The sequence below is a fragment of the Eulemur rufifrons genome, chromosome 1 (genome assembly GCF_041146395.1).
Source record: "Eulemur rufifrons isolate Redbay chromosome 1, OSU_ERuf_1, whole genome shotgun sequence".
Lineage (NCBI taxonomy): Eukaryota > Metazoa > Chordata > Mammalia > Primates > Lemuridae > Eulemur > Eulemur rufifrons.
In genome coordinates, this window is record NC_090983.1 from 3,272,485 (window position 1) to 3,288,215 (window position 15,731).

The window sequence follows — 15,731 nt, forward strand, 5'->3', positions numbered from 1 at the left end:
TGAAGACAGCGTTCGGAGGGTGACATCAGCCTGTGGCGGGGGCCAGGAGCAACAGAGCGCGGGAGTCTGGTTTTCATTTACAGTTTGGGTCAGTCCGCAGTGAGGATGGGGAGAGGAGGGGTCGGGGAGGAAGGGAGGGAGGAGGAGGAGGAGGAGCTGGAGGAAGCCCTGACTGTATCCCTGGCCCCCGTCCAGCTTGGAGCTCAGTCGTCCACCAAAGGCCGCTCAGTTCTCCCGGGCTCCAGCCTCCTGCAAGGACGGCAAGAGGAGTTTTCCTGGCAGCTCCCGGAGTCCCCGCTCCCTCTGCTTGGGTAGAGAAAGGCTGCAGAAAGCGAAGGAGACGCAGCGCATGGGAAAAATATGCGTCCCACTCAAACATAATTGAATCTAGAAGCCCAGGGACACACACATCTTCAGGTTTGCTCAGGGGTAAGTGCGATTTCGCCTGTTTTCTCAAGCTTGCGGTAAGAGGGAAGCGCTCTAACCCCGAGGTAGCCGTTTTCTAGGTGGCTTTAGTGGCTCTTACGTTCGCTCTGTCCGTCGGTTTTCCGTACATGTTTCAGGTCTCTGCAGAAGTCCGCTGATTTTTCTTTCTCACTCTGTGGCAGCTGGGTTTCCTTACCCTGGTTAAGGTCGCTGGTCGCCCGAGAGCCTGACGGCTTTCGGCCCCATCTGCGGCTGTCTCCGCGCCCCGTGGCGTCCCGACTGCAGTGTGTTTCAGCTCGTGATTTATTTGAAGTTCTCTCCTCCTCCGAAAACCCAGTGGGGATCTGCTTTGTCTGCAGAAGTGTCTTTGCTGAGGATAGCAAAGCTACCTGCGGGCAGCTCCATGGGGAGACTTGCTCTGAGCTCTCGGGGTGGTGACACCACGTCAGGGCACGTCTGGTGGGTTTCCTGCTCAGGGCCACCCCTGGGAAGGGGCCGGTGGGCGAATCTGCTGCCTTCAGGAGATTGGGTGGCTCTGGTGCCCAGGCTCGGGGCCAAGGCAAGGGCCACTCCGTTGCTGATCGCCATCCTGGCTTCACCTTCTCAGGAACCTGAAGTCACTGGTGTAGACAGTGCCCTTTGGGGTTGCTTAAAGGAGCTGCGGGGTCAGAGCAGGAGAAGGAATTTGGCGTTTGGGCGGCACGCCGAATGGATAAGGCAGGGCTGCTGGGGCTGCAGGGCCGGTCATGTTGCCCAGAGGTGAGGCCGGTGCCAAGCTGGGAGGCCCAGGGGCTGTTCCCTGGCCCGGAGGACGCAGGGTGGGGCCCAGGTCCTCTCTCCCCGAGGATGGAAAGTGTTCCCTGACAGTTGCTGGCCTGTTTTGGGGACCTGTTTTAAGGGCTTACTATGTTAGAAAATGGGCTGGGATTGCAGCAGGGGTGGGGTCCCTGGGCATGCCCGGGGGGACGGGGGAGTGGGTGAAGAAAAGTCAGCTTTCACAGCAAGCCCAGGAGCAAATTTAGAGGCTGGCGTGGACCCGAGAACAACCTTCTCTGAGCTCAGGGGAGGACCCTGCACCCCATGGGGACGCAGGGCTGCTGCCCGTGCCACCCGGCCCCTCTCCCCGCACATGGGGGAGCCCAGATGGGAACCACGGGACCCCAGAGCTGCGAGGGTGCTCCGGCTCCTGAGGGAAACTTATCCTCAGCCTGGGACCCCCCAACTCCCCGGGGGACCCACTCCTAATACTGCAGAAACTGAACAGAAGTGGCTTACGATCCAAATTATACTGCTCCTACCACAACTGCACTGAAACCGGCTGGTTGGCTGTAGATGGCAGATTTCCGAGTTCTTTGCTGGGCTAAAGATAGTGGAAGAGACACGAGTTGGAAGCCACTGATTTTAAAACCGAGGAACCAGAGGCTGTGAGGTGTGAAGCCCTTGTCAAGGCCGTGAGTGTCTGAGATGGCAGCAAAACTGCTCTCCCACTGCAGGGAGCCCGGGGCAGATGAGCCAGCCCACAGCGATTCGCATCTGGATGGGAAACCCGGTTTGGGCTCCTAAGAAGCTCCCGGCTAAGGGAGAAAGAAGTGAGGCAGACCGCAGGGAGGGGGCAGCGGCTCTGTGGCCAAACATCGAAGCCGGCCCCCCTCACTCCAGCCACCTCCGGGGGTGGAGGCCCAGCGGGGCCTGGGTTTGCCTCGTCCTGGTGTGGGCTTGCAGCTGGCGTGAGGGCGCAGGCGTGGGAGGTGGGCTTTTACAGAAACCAGCGTGCAGGGAGGGCCGTGTGTCTGGACGTCGTCTTTGTTTAGGCAAAGGGGCAAGGGTTTTTCATTACCATGAGGTTTGGTTTTCTCTTTCCCTCACTCACGGCACCGAGAGACCAGTAAGCAGACGTTGAGTGGAGACGAGGACTTGGGAGGGAGCACGGTGGCGGGGGCAGGGTGGGGCAGGGTGGGGCAGGGCGGCCGTCCTGCCTCTGCCTATCTGGGAGTGGGACCGTGTGGCCACAGCACCTTTCTGGGAGGTGGCTGGGGAAGCCTCTAGAATGTTAGCCCTTGTCCAGGGCTCTTCTCCCACTTGGGAGGGTGTGTCCCCCGCCCATGGCTGTGGCCCTTAGGTGATGGGACATGGCAAATGTCCAGACCTCGGCTCTTAATGATATTTTGATAAGAGACATCTTTCTGAACAAGAATCCTCTTTGCTTCTGCACTTCACTTTACTTCTAGAGTGTTTAGAAATAACTACATCTCATTGACTTATCACATGGGCCCTTTGTGATTTAGTATCTTAGTGACTTGTCACTGATGGTAGAGTAGGAAGAAACCCCGCTATTCAATCCATTATCGGTTATTGATTAGTGGTTCAAGGGAGGCTTCCCCTCCTGACCTCAGTTTCGGGTATGGAGCTGGTTGACACTGATGCTTAATGCCGGCTTGGAATGAGACCTCCTTCCTCTTTGGAAGTTGGTGGCGCGGTTGTGCCCGTGACGCTGCCCTCGTTTCCTTGCGCAGAGCGTTTAGGCAACGGGGCAAGGTGTGGTCCCCACCAGCAGGCTGCGCCACTTCCCACTTTGGTGTGAAATTCCACGTTTAGGATTTAAAATTCACTGACAAGTCATGAATTCTGTTGCATGAGACTTTCTTGCAGGCATGCTAACAACTTTAGCAAAACATTTTTGTTTGAAAATTAGTCTTTGTCACTGTTCTTTTTGGAAGAAGCTGAGAATGTGGTATCTCTTGGGGGAAGAATTGCAGGTGGTTTCTCCAGCTGAGGGGAACCTCGGGTTAGGCAGCTCTCCACGCTGACCTATAGAAGCAGACTTTTCACGATGTCCTGGCTGTGGCAAGCAGTAAAACCCTCACCAGTGCGACAGAAATAGCTGACGGTGTAGGAGTGACCTGACATTTAAAAAATGCTATTAGTAGCTCTAGCTGAGGAAATGAAAGCCCAAAATGATTCAGATTTTAAGTCAGGGGAGCTTTGAAAGCTTTCTGCTAATTCAGACCGCCAGCTGGACAGAGCTAGCAAGGATGGTCCTCTTCGTTCCCCCATTTCTAGGTACAGCTTCTCTGTTTCCACTGTCAAATTTCCGGGAGAAAATCCTACTCTTTACATAAAAGACGTTGCTTGTCCCCTCGAAAGCAGAGCGATGCATGTCTTATTCTCAGGGAGTGCCCACAGGTCCTCATTTTGCAAAAAGGGGTTCTCTTCAGGAATTCAGTTTATTAATTTTTTTAAAATATAATTTTTAATGCATGCTGGTCTCTCAGTCCTACTTTGGGAAGGAGATAAGATTTTGAGTTAGCACACTTATCCCGGTACAGCTGTTTCTGAAAAGGCAGTTAGGTTTTCTTTCCTCTAGAGGGCGGCGTATCCCACCGAGCTCCAGAAAAATCTTGGCACGGTGGCTGGAGTCTCTCAGGGTGGGGTTTCGGGTTCTCCGGGACTCAGTGATGCTCATCTTCACAGAGCTTTAGGACAGACAACTCTATACATTATTGTTTTATTATTAACAATAATAATAAAATTATTATTATTGTTAATAATTTTGTGGCTGCTCGTCATAACTAAAGTGGACATAAATTTAGAGCTCTGTTTTTCTTCTATGCTCAGGTGTGTGCACGTTGAGATGAAATTATGTCTTCGAATGAGGCATTCTCCATTCTAAAACAATTGCATTACCGGGGCATTAAACAAGTAAGACATTTTAAAGGAAACATTTTAACCACGTCTGTTAATAATTACAAAAGTTTAAATTAACAGTCAGGTGCTTGGGAACCAAAGCTAGTTTGCCATCTCATGCCATGCTGTGTCCCTGTAGAATTTCTGAACTTTGGAACTGGAAGGGATGCTAAGATTAACCCACCCAGTAACTCCCAAAGTTTTCATTACCTGTCCTTTGATATTTTCCCCTAATGGATAACTGGTTTAATGTATTTTAAAAAAGATTCACACAAACTATAATTATAAATGCCCCATTTTAAATATCTGTTAATAAAAAAATATTACTGACTTTCAGACTTATGATTGTTAGCTTGAGATGACCACTGTTCAGGCCCTGAGGTACAGATGCCAGCTCAGAACAGAGACCTAACCCTTCATTTAATCTCAGTGCCCCCATCTTCACCTAAGCTTGGTGAGACCTACGGTGCTCCATGGCACTGAGCTTCAAGATTGGGGGAGGGGACTTCGCTGAGTAAGACGTGGCCCTGCTCTTGTAGTTGGCCGGCATAGAATTCCTGTTTGGCTACATGAAATATTGAAAAACCATTGCCTTGGTGGATACTTTCCCTGCACCCTTTATGCTTCAGATGAAGAAATGGAGCTCAGAGAGGTGAGTGCCTAGTGCTAAGGCCACGAGCAAGTAGGAGAAGCAAAACCAGCATCTTCTGAGAGCTCTGCACACAACTGATCCATCCAGTAAGCAGGTATCTGGGACCTTAAAAGTGGGACAAGACTTTAAGGGTATATTTTAGGGGACCACGTGGAGAAACACACTCTATCCATTTACAAATCTTCTTTAGGGTAGCATCTTTTAAGTTGACTAAGCAGAGGGGTAACTGTTGTAAAAAAAAGAAATCTGGAAAAAAAAAAAGAGAGAAGAAAAATAAAACAAATACAAAACGTTCTGCCAAGCCCTCTCCCAAAGGCAAATTGTTAGTCTTGTAAGGGTCTGGCTGCACTTGGCATAGCACGGTCCTGCTGCTCTGGGGTTTCAGACTCCTGAAACGCACAGCAACATCGGGAGCTGGGAGTGGCCAGGGAGAAGTACAACGGGAAACCACATTTCTGCCCAATTCCCCCGGTGTGTGCTCTGTGTTCGATTTTCAGGGACCCGGAGCATCGGGAATTGGCCACTGGAAGGAAAAGCTCATGGGTCGGTTTAATTTCAAAATTAAAAATTGAGCAGCAGCTGGAGATGACTCAGGTCTCAAGGGAAACCATTCCAGGAAACTGGCTTTTCACTTCTGGAATCTTCATTAATTGATTCAGCAGCCCAGTGCCGGCACCCAGGGTTAGCGCCAGCTCAGCTAAACCCGCAGATGGCCTGGACCGTGCACTGGGGTGGGGGTGGGTCTCTGCTTCTAACTGGGGCAGAGCAAAGCCATCACCAGTCAGAGCCTCGGCTGGGGTAGCAGATGGAAGACAGCGGTCACAGGACCGTTGCCTGTTCAAGCAACACACAATTACCCTTATTTTACACATAGAAAAAGTGAGGCTGGGAGACGTTAACTGACCGTTACTGACAGACACAGTAAGGAAGTAGATTCTCCCAGGTTGTTACACTAAATCCAGTATTGATATTTTATCAGGTGTTTTTACCCATTTTTTAAAAAGGTCTTTATTTTGGAGAATCATTTTCTCTTCCATACTTGATTATGAATCAGACTAGAAAACAAACAACAGAAAAGTATCTTTTCCTGACAATGTGAGAACATTTCAGCCACTTTACTTGCACAATTTTACAGTGGAACGCGGTGGCGTGGAGGAGGTCAGCAGCGCCGCGATCAGTGCCGGGAAGGGACGGCAGGGTCAGCAGCGCCCTGTGTCGGGGGTGGAATGGGATGGGCACTTGTGCAATTTCCTTTGAAGCATTATCTAACGCATTCTCTTTCTTAGCGTTAAGATGGAAATAGTCTCTGCCTAGTGTTTATAATTAGCAATAGAAACGGAGACAAAAGTCTCATCTGGCTGCCATACATTGAGGAGTGTAGAATGCTTTTCACATTTGCATGGTGGCATGGAGCTTTCCAGACCACAGCAGATATGGAACATTCTGCCTCACAGTTATCATGAATGCTAGGAATACGTTTTAAAGTAAATTTCCAAATATCTGGGCAACTAATCTGGAATTTCTTAAAGTTGCCTTTGTGGTAGGAAGGAAACCAGCCTCTGAGGAGCTTGGCTGGAGCCCGGCCCGTGTCCGCACGTCCTTACATGCTATCTCACTTATGGAGGCGGCCCAGCGCCAGAGGACATCCAAACCCTCTCTTTCGACGTTGCTTTGCTACGGCTCACGAGCTACCGGGCAGGTATTGCCGCGCTGGGCTTTACCAGGAGGAGCTGACGCTCTCAAATCAGCTGCTCAGTATCTCACAGGGACACCAGCAGGTGACAAGGAGGCTGCGTTACCCTAAGTGATGAGAAGAGTTTTTGAATTTTGCTATCACAGGATACATACTCAGGCTGAGTCAAACAGATTATTGTTCTATAGTATTTTCATAGAATAGACATGCAAGAGCCAAGTTGTAAAATAAATGGTAAAAACCCAAAATCTTGATGTATTTCTTGGGAGGGTTCCCTTCGGGTTATTCCAAGTCAGTTGCTCTTGCGGATTTCCCCAAAGATCTTTCAAACAGCAACAGCATGTTAAACTCTACTCTTCTCCCACCCTACACGCAGGGCCTGATAAATCCCCTCTTAGCTTCCTCCCTGGGGACAGAATGGGGACTCCTTCCCCAGGATTCAGGTAGAAAAGGGGAGAAAGAGTGAAAAAAAGCAAGAAATAGGCACTCCTGTTCCAGCAGGCAAGGGAAGGGCGTGGCGAAGGTGAGGGTGGTGAGTGCCTCAGAGTGACTGAAATCTGACTTCTCATTCCACGGTGGGTGTGCGTGGCCCCCCTGCTGTGGTCTCTGACTATCTCTGCAGCTCCCACTTTGAACAGGACAGTCAGGAGTTAACAGGAATCCCAGAACTTGATAGAAGGTATAGCCTGATGTTAAAAAGCAGTACTTGGAGAAAACCAAATAAATGACTTCAAAATGGGAGCTCTGGATGTGTTTAAGCCTTTGTTTTAAAATTACTTCCTTGTGTGTATGTGTGCGTCTCTTTCTTAAAAAAGATTTCCAGACATGGAAAATGAAAAAGCTTTTGAGTGGGCTAAACGAAAACTAATTTCACAGAATTGCAAAATAGCTTGGGAAAGTCTTTGGGATATAATTGGATATGATTTCAAGTTGAAGGGCTGTGTAGGGCAACTTTTACAAGAAGAAGTACATTTTCAAATTCCAAGGAAATGGCAAGCAAATAGAAAAAGGCACCTCAAATCCATTTTAGAGTGAGAGAGAGTGGGGGGAAAAAGGAATGAACAAGTCTAAATTGAAAGATGAGAATAAAAATTTAATGACCCTCTCTTATTGAATCTGTTGGCTTAGGACACAGAATCTATGGCAAAGGAGCCCCCAGCCCCCAGCCCAAGGGTCTTAAGTGGTCATTTCTGACCTTTTTTTTTTTTTTTTTTCATATTTGAAAGAACAGCAGCAGGCAGTCAGGTTCTGTTGACACAGAATCTGTGGTTTGTCACCACCAAGGAAGTCTCTTCCCTCCACCAAAGATATGCAGAGTTTCCTCGCGATCTGAGCCAGATCCGGCCCAGCCTCCAGGGTCTCCTGGGTTTCCCAGGGGATTTGGAAACGCAGACTCGGGTTAGGATTGTGGTTCTATCTGCTTTTATCTGCGTGACTTTGGAGGATCACTTTGCCTCGCCTGGTTTCAGTTTCTCAGCTATAAAACAGAGGGAAAAGCAGACATTGGGTTGTTGGGAGGAAGGCGTGAAATCCTTCCCGCGAGGTACAGGCGCAGTCAGTGTTACTACGCCAGCCTGTGTCCCCTTCCTGGGGCAGTGCCGTGGGAGGGGAAGGAGCGGGCATGGCTGCCTCATTCCCCCTCATTAAAATGGTCAAGGCGGGTGGCCATTTAGCGGGATGGTGTTTGGCATCGTTTAATGATCTAAATTAAAAAAAATTCTCCAAGATTTGCTGCCAGGGAATTCAGTTTTAAAAATTGAGACTCCAGGCCATGATAAACAATAGAACAGATTTAATGACAAACAAAAGCATTCACAAACATTCAGCAGCTGGGCCAGGCACCAGTGAGCCACAGGACTGGCTTCCAGCAGCATGGCAGGAAGAGCGTGCGCAGCCGAAGGCGTTTTTCCCACCCGGGAATCCGGCTGATGCAACCGTGTGGGCCGCCTGGTGGTGAGCGCGGGCGGAGCGCCCATCATCCCAGGGCAGCACCTCCTGCCTCCCCTTCAGAGTTGGAGGAACTTCTGACCACTCCCCCCCTCCGCTTCCCTTAGTACCTGCGTATATTCTGGAAAAAGTAATTCCTGCGAACTGTGTATTTATCTCATTACTTTGTGTCCCAGTGGAAAGCACCTCATTTAGGGAGCCCCTCCTCTAAAGACGAGTATCTTGGAAACAAAAATCTTCACATATGAGTTTCAACCAATTCAAAGCTCATTTTCCTCAGAGAATGGTTGAATGGTGCTGGCTCAGACAGACGTCACAGAGTTCCTCCTGTTCCTATTCAGACTTTCTGGAGTGCTCTTGAGGACAAGAAAAGAATTTTGGAACGGCTCCATAGCGACCCCACTCAACGTTTAACATATGACAGAGTTAGTGGATTTGGAGGGGTCCACCGTGTGAGGAACAGGGCTGCTTAAGATCCGTAAGCGAAACTTGCTCAGGACGCGGTTCACGTTCTCTGTCCATGTTGCCTGCCGAGCCCTCGGCAGCTCTTCCCACCCCGGACCCCACGGTGGTCGGACAGACCTCGTCTCGTCCTGTCCTCTTCCCTCCCATGTGGGTTACAAGGTCCAGTGCTTTGCAATAAGACTCTGTAATATTCTCTTGTTCTTATTCTCAAACAAAAATACTACGTAAAATTGTAAGTCTTGTGGATGGATTCAATATTTAAAATAATTAAACTGGATCTCCCGGAAGATTTGAATTACAATTTTTGACTGAAGTAGTGATGCTTAAACTTTGGAGGTGGTGGTGGCACAGCTGCCTTTTAGAATCACGTACGAACATGGACCCTGTTCCAGAAAAGCCATGTTCACAGATGCAGTTTTGTACACAGTTGTGGGAAGGTCACAGACTCTTTGAATCTGCAGAGCCCATATTAAAACATTTATCGTGACCAATTACAGTATTACAGGTTGTTTGGAAAGAGCAGGCCATATTCCTGGAAAGAATCAAGCAAGATGCTTTTTTTAATATCAAAAATCTGCCATTCAATTTTAATAGAAAGAGCAACATTCTAAAGTGTATATCATCACTTAATTGAGGTCATACAAAAAAAATCACAGACATTGCACTGGCTTTTGTTTTTTAAAGAAACACTCAGTAATGGGTCTAATAGAGTGTGGGGAAGGAAGGTAGAGTTTTCCAGAAATGTCTGGAAGATTCCCAGGGTAGCACAGGCTTGAGGGATTGCTAGAGCAAAGGGGCAAAGCCAGGGCTGCGGGCGCAGTGGGGCCATTCTCAGTGGGGGGCAGACCAGCCACGGAGTGGTGGGTTTTCTATGCTGCCTGTGGGGAGTGCGCTGAGCCTGCATGTGGCTGGAAACTGCTAGAACTTGGGAACGTTGTCAAACCAAAGCACAGAGTGTCGGAGACTGCTCTTCTGTATTGTATATATCCGTGTCCAACAGGCATGGACCGTTTCAAGCCAAGAGGCTTGGACTGTGCTTTTGCAGTCTTGCCATCATCACCACACATTGCTGTCATGTCACTGCAGAGAGAAATACATTCTGTTGATGACCGGCCTCCTGACCGTCATTAGAACGGCATTCCCCTCTCACTTGATGCATTTCCAAGGGAAAGTTGTACTGACAGGTGGTTCTGTTCTAGCTGCTGAGATCATGTCTTCAAGTTCACAGAATCTGAAGCACAGGGTAGATTAGTGTCGTCACAGGTGAAACTTTTTGTTGACCTTCTTTGGCCATCCAAAACCACAGTGGGTTTGGAGCTCATTCCCTTGCTTATGGCTTTGTCTTTCTCCATCCCACCAAGCTTTGGCAGGCCAGGCCTAGGGCCCACACTGTGTCCTGCTCCTCCTCAAAGCTGGGTCTCAAGAGTCAGACTCCAGCTCTTTCCTTTGGACCTGACCTCAGGCAGGAAGGATTTCATGGCAAATCCATGGACTGAGCTTCAGATTTTCTTTGCATCCACCTCAGTCTTGTCCCTGAATAAGGGGCTTCCCCCTTGCTCTCTGTGGCCCTCCCTGCCATCTTGCTAAGTGGTCCATCTGGACATAGTGTCCTGCCTCATTCATGGCAAAGCCACGTCACTACTCAGCCAGACAGACTTTCCTCTGCTGTCACTCTCTAGATGGCAGGGTTGAGAGCATTAGACCATCCTCGTCTCTGGTTCCATTCGCGAGGCGGGGAAATGGATTTCCTGCAGTGCATAAAGGGCAGCCATGAGCAGAATCACAGGGCCCATGGAGCACCTACGGCTGGAGGGAAGCTAAGACGGAGACAGGAACTTAGACCTTAGGTGGAGCCGATTCCGTGGCCCAGAGGACAGTAGTTAGGGCAGGAGTAATGTTTGCCGGGTCTGAATGTTCATGTGGGTTCTCTCTTATTTTCTTAAGACTCAAGTCTTCTGCCCCAAACTCTAACATTCTGCATGCCGTACACTTCTTTTTCCTTTTGGAATGTTTTCTAGAAGCAAGGACAAATACCATGTTGCTTGAATACTGGAGCACATGCATACACTTTCAGAAGTGTTTAGTTGCATTATTTCCCCTTTTTGCCCTTAAATTCCATCATACCTGGAAAAAAAGAGATACCACATGTACGTCATTCCTGTGAAATTGTTGGCTACATTTTAGGTGTATGTAGTTACCCATGATTTTAAAACCCAGAAGGTGGTTTCTCCTGTACTCACTTTTATTTATTTAGTTATTTGTGGTAAAAAACACATAATATTAAATTTACCCTCTTAACCATTTTAAGCATATGGTACAGTAGTGTTAACTGTGTGTACCTTACTGTGTAACAAACATCTAGAACTTTTTGCTCTTGCAAAACTGAAACTCTATCTCTGTGGATCAGCAACTACCCTTTTCTCCCTCCCCAGCCCCTGACAACCACTATTCTACTTACTGTTCCTGAGAGTGTGACACTCTAGACAGCTCATGTCAGTGGGATCACGCAGGATTTGTCTTTGTGTGACCGGCTTATTTCACTTAGCATGACATCCTCAAGGTCGATCCACATTGTAGCATATGACAGGCTTTCCTTCTTTTTTAAGGCTGGATTCTATTCCATTATATGTACATACACATTTTCTTTATTCATCTGTTGATGGACATTAAGGTTGTTTCCATCTTTTGGGTATTATAAATAATGCTGAAATGAACATGAGAGTGAAAGTATGTCTTCCAGATCCTGTTTCCAATTCTTTTGGATATATATCCAGTAGGGGATTGCTGGATCATATGGTAATTCTAGTTTTAATTTTTTGAGGAACCTCCCTACTATGGTGGCTATCATCTCCCCATTGTGTAGCTTTATTGAAAAAGGAAGATCGTTTGATCACATACACAAGGGTTTATTTCTGGGTTCTCTATTCTGTTCCATTGGTATATATGTCTATCTTTATGTCAGTATCATATTGTTTTGACTACCATAGCTTTGTAATATGTTTTGAAATTAGGAAGTGTGAGGTCTTTAGCTTTGCTTTTCTTTCTCATTGCATTTGCTATTTAGTGTCCCTTGAGATTCTGTATCAATTTTAGTATTGTTTTTCTATTTCTATAAAAAATGCCATTGGGATTTTGATAGGGATCGCCTTGAATTTGCAGATTCCTTTTGGTAGTGTGGATATTTTCATGATATTAGTCTTCAAAGCCATGAACATAGGATTTATTTCTATTTATTTGTGTCCTTTAAATTTTCTTTCAACAATGTTTTGTAGTTTTCAGTGCACAAGTCTTTGTTTCCTTGGCTAAGTTTATCTCTAACTGTTTTATTCTTTTTAGTGATATTATAAATGTGATTGTTTTCTTAATCTCCTTTTCATATGGTTCATTGCTAGTGTATAGAAATGCAAATAATTTTTATATGTTGATTTTATATTCTGTGACTTTGCTGTACTCATTTATTCTAATAGTTTTTTAAATGTGCGGAATACTTAGGATTTTCTACCTATAAAATCATGTCACCTATGAATAGAGATAATTTTACTTTTTCCTTTCCAATTTGGATGTGTTTTGTGTCCTTTTCTTGCCTAACTGCTCTGATGAAAACTTCTAGAACTATGTCAAATAGGAGCAGTGAGAGAGGATACACTTGCATTTTTCCTGACCCTAGAGGGCCCACTTTCAGTTTTCCACCATTGAGTGTGGTGCTAGCTTTGAGTTTTTCATCTATGACTTTTATTATGTTGAAGGAATTCCCCTCTATTCCTGTTTGTTGAGTGTGTTCTTTTTAATTATGAAAGTGTTGAATTTCATTGAGTGCTTTCTCTGCATTGAGATGATCCTGTGTTTTTCCCCCTTCATTCACACCCACTGGTTTCCATATTCTGAACCATCCTTGCATTCTAGAAATAAATCCCACTTGGTTATGTTGTATAAGCTTTATAATATGTTGTTGAATTTGGTTAGCTAGTATTTTGGTGAGAATTTTGCATCAATTTTTATTAGGGATATTGGTCTCTATTTTTCTTTTTTGTAATATCTTTGTCCAATTTTGATTTCAGGGTAATGCTAGCCTCATAAAATAAGTTTGAAATTGTTCCCTCCTCTTTAATTTTTTGGGGAAGAGTTTGAGAAAGATTGGTGATAATTCTTCTTTAAATGTTTGGTAGAATTTTCCAGTAAAAACATCTGGACCTGGGCTTTTCTTTGTTGGAAGGTTTCAATTACTGATTCAAACTCCATACTAATTATACCTCTGTTCAGATTTTTTATATCTTCATATTTCATTTGAATATCTGACATGTACTTGAAAACCAGAGAGAAAGATGTTTTTTATTGTCATTGACACTGATATCGAATGCCTTTACATGTTGTAATCCACTAAGTGGACTTTTTAACCTTCAATCCCTATCAGTGAGGTTATAATGGTAACTCAGTCTCCCTAGACTGAACGTATTTCAGTTTCTTAAAACAAATGGAGTTGTCCACTTAACTGTAGTCTATACTATATCATTTCCAATGTCAAATAGTTCTTCCTGAAGCTCAGTACAAGAAAAAAATAATTCACAGTATTAAGCAGTGCCATGAACGTTCATGCTGATAATGAGACTGGCTCTGGTCCCTACCCTGGGCCTCTCTGGAGAAACTTCAGTCATCTGCACCTCCTAACTCTCTCACCTGGTCACTGGGAGGTGGTGAGCTCCAGTGTCAATGGAAATGGATCCCCACTAGCAGTTAGTGGAGTCCAAGAGGGCAGACATCTGCAAAACCAGTGACCTAGGTGCAGGGGAGACCTGGGCAGGTGGGGATGCTTTTGGTTGGTGCTTTTGAGAAGCAAGAATTTAGCAAAACTAGACATGGAAATGAATAGCGTTCCTATCCCAAAGGGTGCAGCTTTTTTCGTGGGCTGTGAATAGCTGTTATTGAAAAAAGATGTGGTGAAATACATGTTTGGGGAATCTAGGTTAAATAAGGTGCGACAGGTTTCTTTTCTTTGTTCTTTACTTCCCAGAGCTGCTGCATTTGATGTATATTGTTAACTGTTTCAGAAGAAGGCATGCTATTCAGTGCTTCCTAAACTGTGTTGCTCATGGGATGACTTGCTTTTTTCCCTTAGAATATGTCATGGAGTGAGTGTTCCATGGAATATACTTTGGGAAATGCTGACAAAACCAGCCTGGGAAGAGAATGGTAGTTAGAACTCACTACTGCCCATGCTCCACCAGGCATTTAACAGGTAGTCTGCCTTGTAATCCTCATAGAAGGCTGGCAATAATAATAATTATTATTATTCTCATGTTATAGAGGAGGAAACTGAGGCTTTGAGCAATCAGAGGACCTGCCTGAGGTTGGGTGTCCAGGTGTACTTGACTCCAAGCACCTGTCTTTCCCCACCATCACTGGCTCCTTCTCTGATTCCTACAAAGGCTATTGAACTGGATAGACAAGTTGTTATAGAATCATGGAGTTTTCATGCTGAGAAATAAAGTTTTTCTTCTTATCTTCCCACCTCTTTACCCTTCATAGTGGCAGGTGCCATTTGAGCACCAAGGTCTCTTAATAGTGTGACCTGGGCCCCTTATTCTCTGAGCCCCAATGTCTTCACTGTAAGCATGAGGATCGGCATATATCAGCAATGATGATGCAAACATAAATGAGATAAATTTAGAAAAATTATGAAAAACAGCAATTGGCACATAGCAGATGCTGAATAACTTTTGCTAACATGACATCAAAAACACTGGCTTGTTAACACCCTAGCCGACTTGTGTCGCCAATGCCGATACTGTTACTCAAATCTCTGACAAGGGAACCCCAGACCAGGAACCCCTGACGGTCTGCGCAAGAAGAGTCACTGACATGCACAGCTGCAGGCGGGATCAGCTACGTAATTTGTGGCCCTAGTACCAAATGAGAACGAGGGGCCTGTTGTCCAAAAGTTGCTAAGAATTCCAAGACAGCAGCAGCAAAGCATTAAACCAAGTGTGGGGCCTGTGTGAGCGTGGAGTCCCGTTGCAGCCCTGGCTGTAGCCTACGGAAAAGTCAGGGAAACCACAACCTCGGGCCAAGGGAGGAGAAAAGAGACTTCAGCCTGGACAGAAAGACCTAGGCCAGCTCTCTGGAGGGGTTAATCTTCAGGGAGACTTCAGCCCCCAAGCTGCTCTCCCTGGATCGGGGGTTGGAGAGTGGAGAGGCTGACGTGAAGGTTTGAGGTAGGAAGGTTGCTGGCAGGGAGAAGGTCTGAGGACACAGGCTACTGAGCCCACGTGAACGTGAACTTGGCTGGTGGGAACCAGCGGTTGTGGGGGTGTCGGAGACTTTGCGGCGGGCACTTAGCCCTCAGGTCTGCTGCAGTGTTGCTAATTAAATCCGCCTGGGCGCGTTCCACTGTGAGATTGGGGGCAGCATACGGCAGGTTTCCTTGGAGGAAAAGTGCTAAATATTAATAGAAATAAGGGCAGGGTTAGCACAGTCCCCGCTGCTGTGGCTGGGTTTGCATGTGCTGTGATCCGGCAAAGCCCATTCCGTCCAGGAACCGAAGCTTCCTCTGAGATTCCTTTGAACGTGATTTGCAAACTTCAGCTGTGTGTCATGACCTCCCTCTTTCTGTGCCTGTGAGTGCCTTTACCCCGAGCCTTTTCCATTCCGAATTTGCTTGGGGATGCGCTATTGCCAAATTGCTGCCTACCTCCCTTTGGGAAGAAAAAGGTTTAATTGCACAGATTTTAGTTGTGGCCAAAGTTGTAGTCACTAGACTCAAAGATCCTCATTTATATGTTTAGTCACAACTACCTTTCATGAGGGATAAAAGCTTGGCTCATTAGTTCATAATCTGAGTAAAGAAAGAGAATATTTCAGATTGTGGAG

The 15,731-nt window shown here is 46.5% G+C and overlaps 1 protein-coding gene across 1 annotated transcript in view; it reads left to right on the forward strand.

Moving 5' to 3' along the window:
* The first annotated feature begins 269 nt into the window (after positions 1 to 269).
* The window catches only part of COL6A3 (collagen type VI alpha 3 chain), an 83,010-nt gene continuing 67,548 nt past the window's right edge, over positions 270 to 15,731 (forward strand). The window contains exon 1 of the mRNA XM_069466630.1: positions 270 to 429. The gene's annotated coding sequence lies outside the window, so the exon portion shown is untranslated. The remainder of the gene's footprint in view (positions 430 to 15,731) is intronic.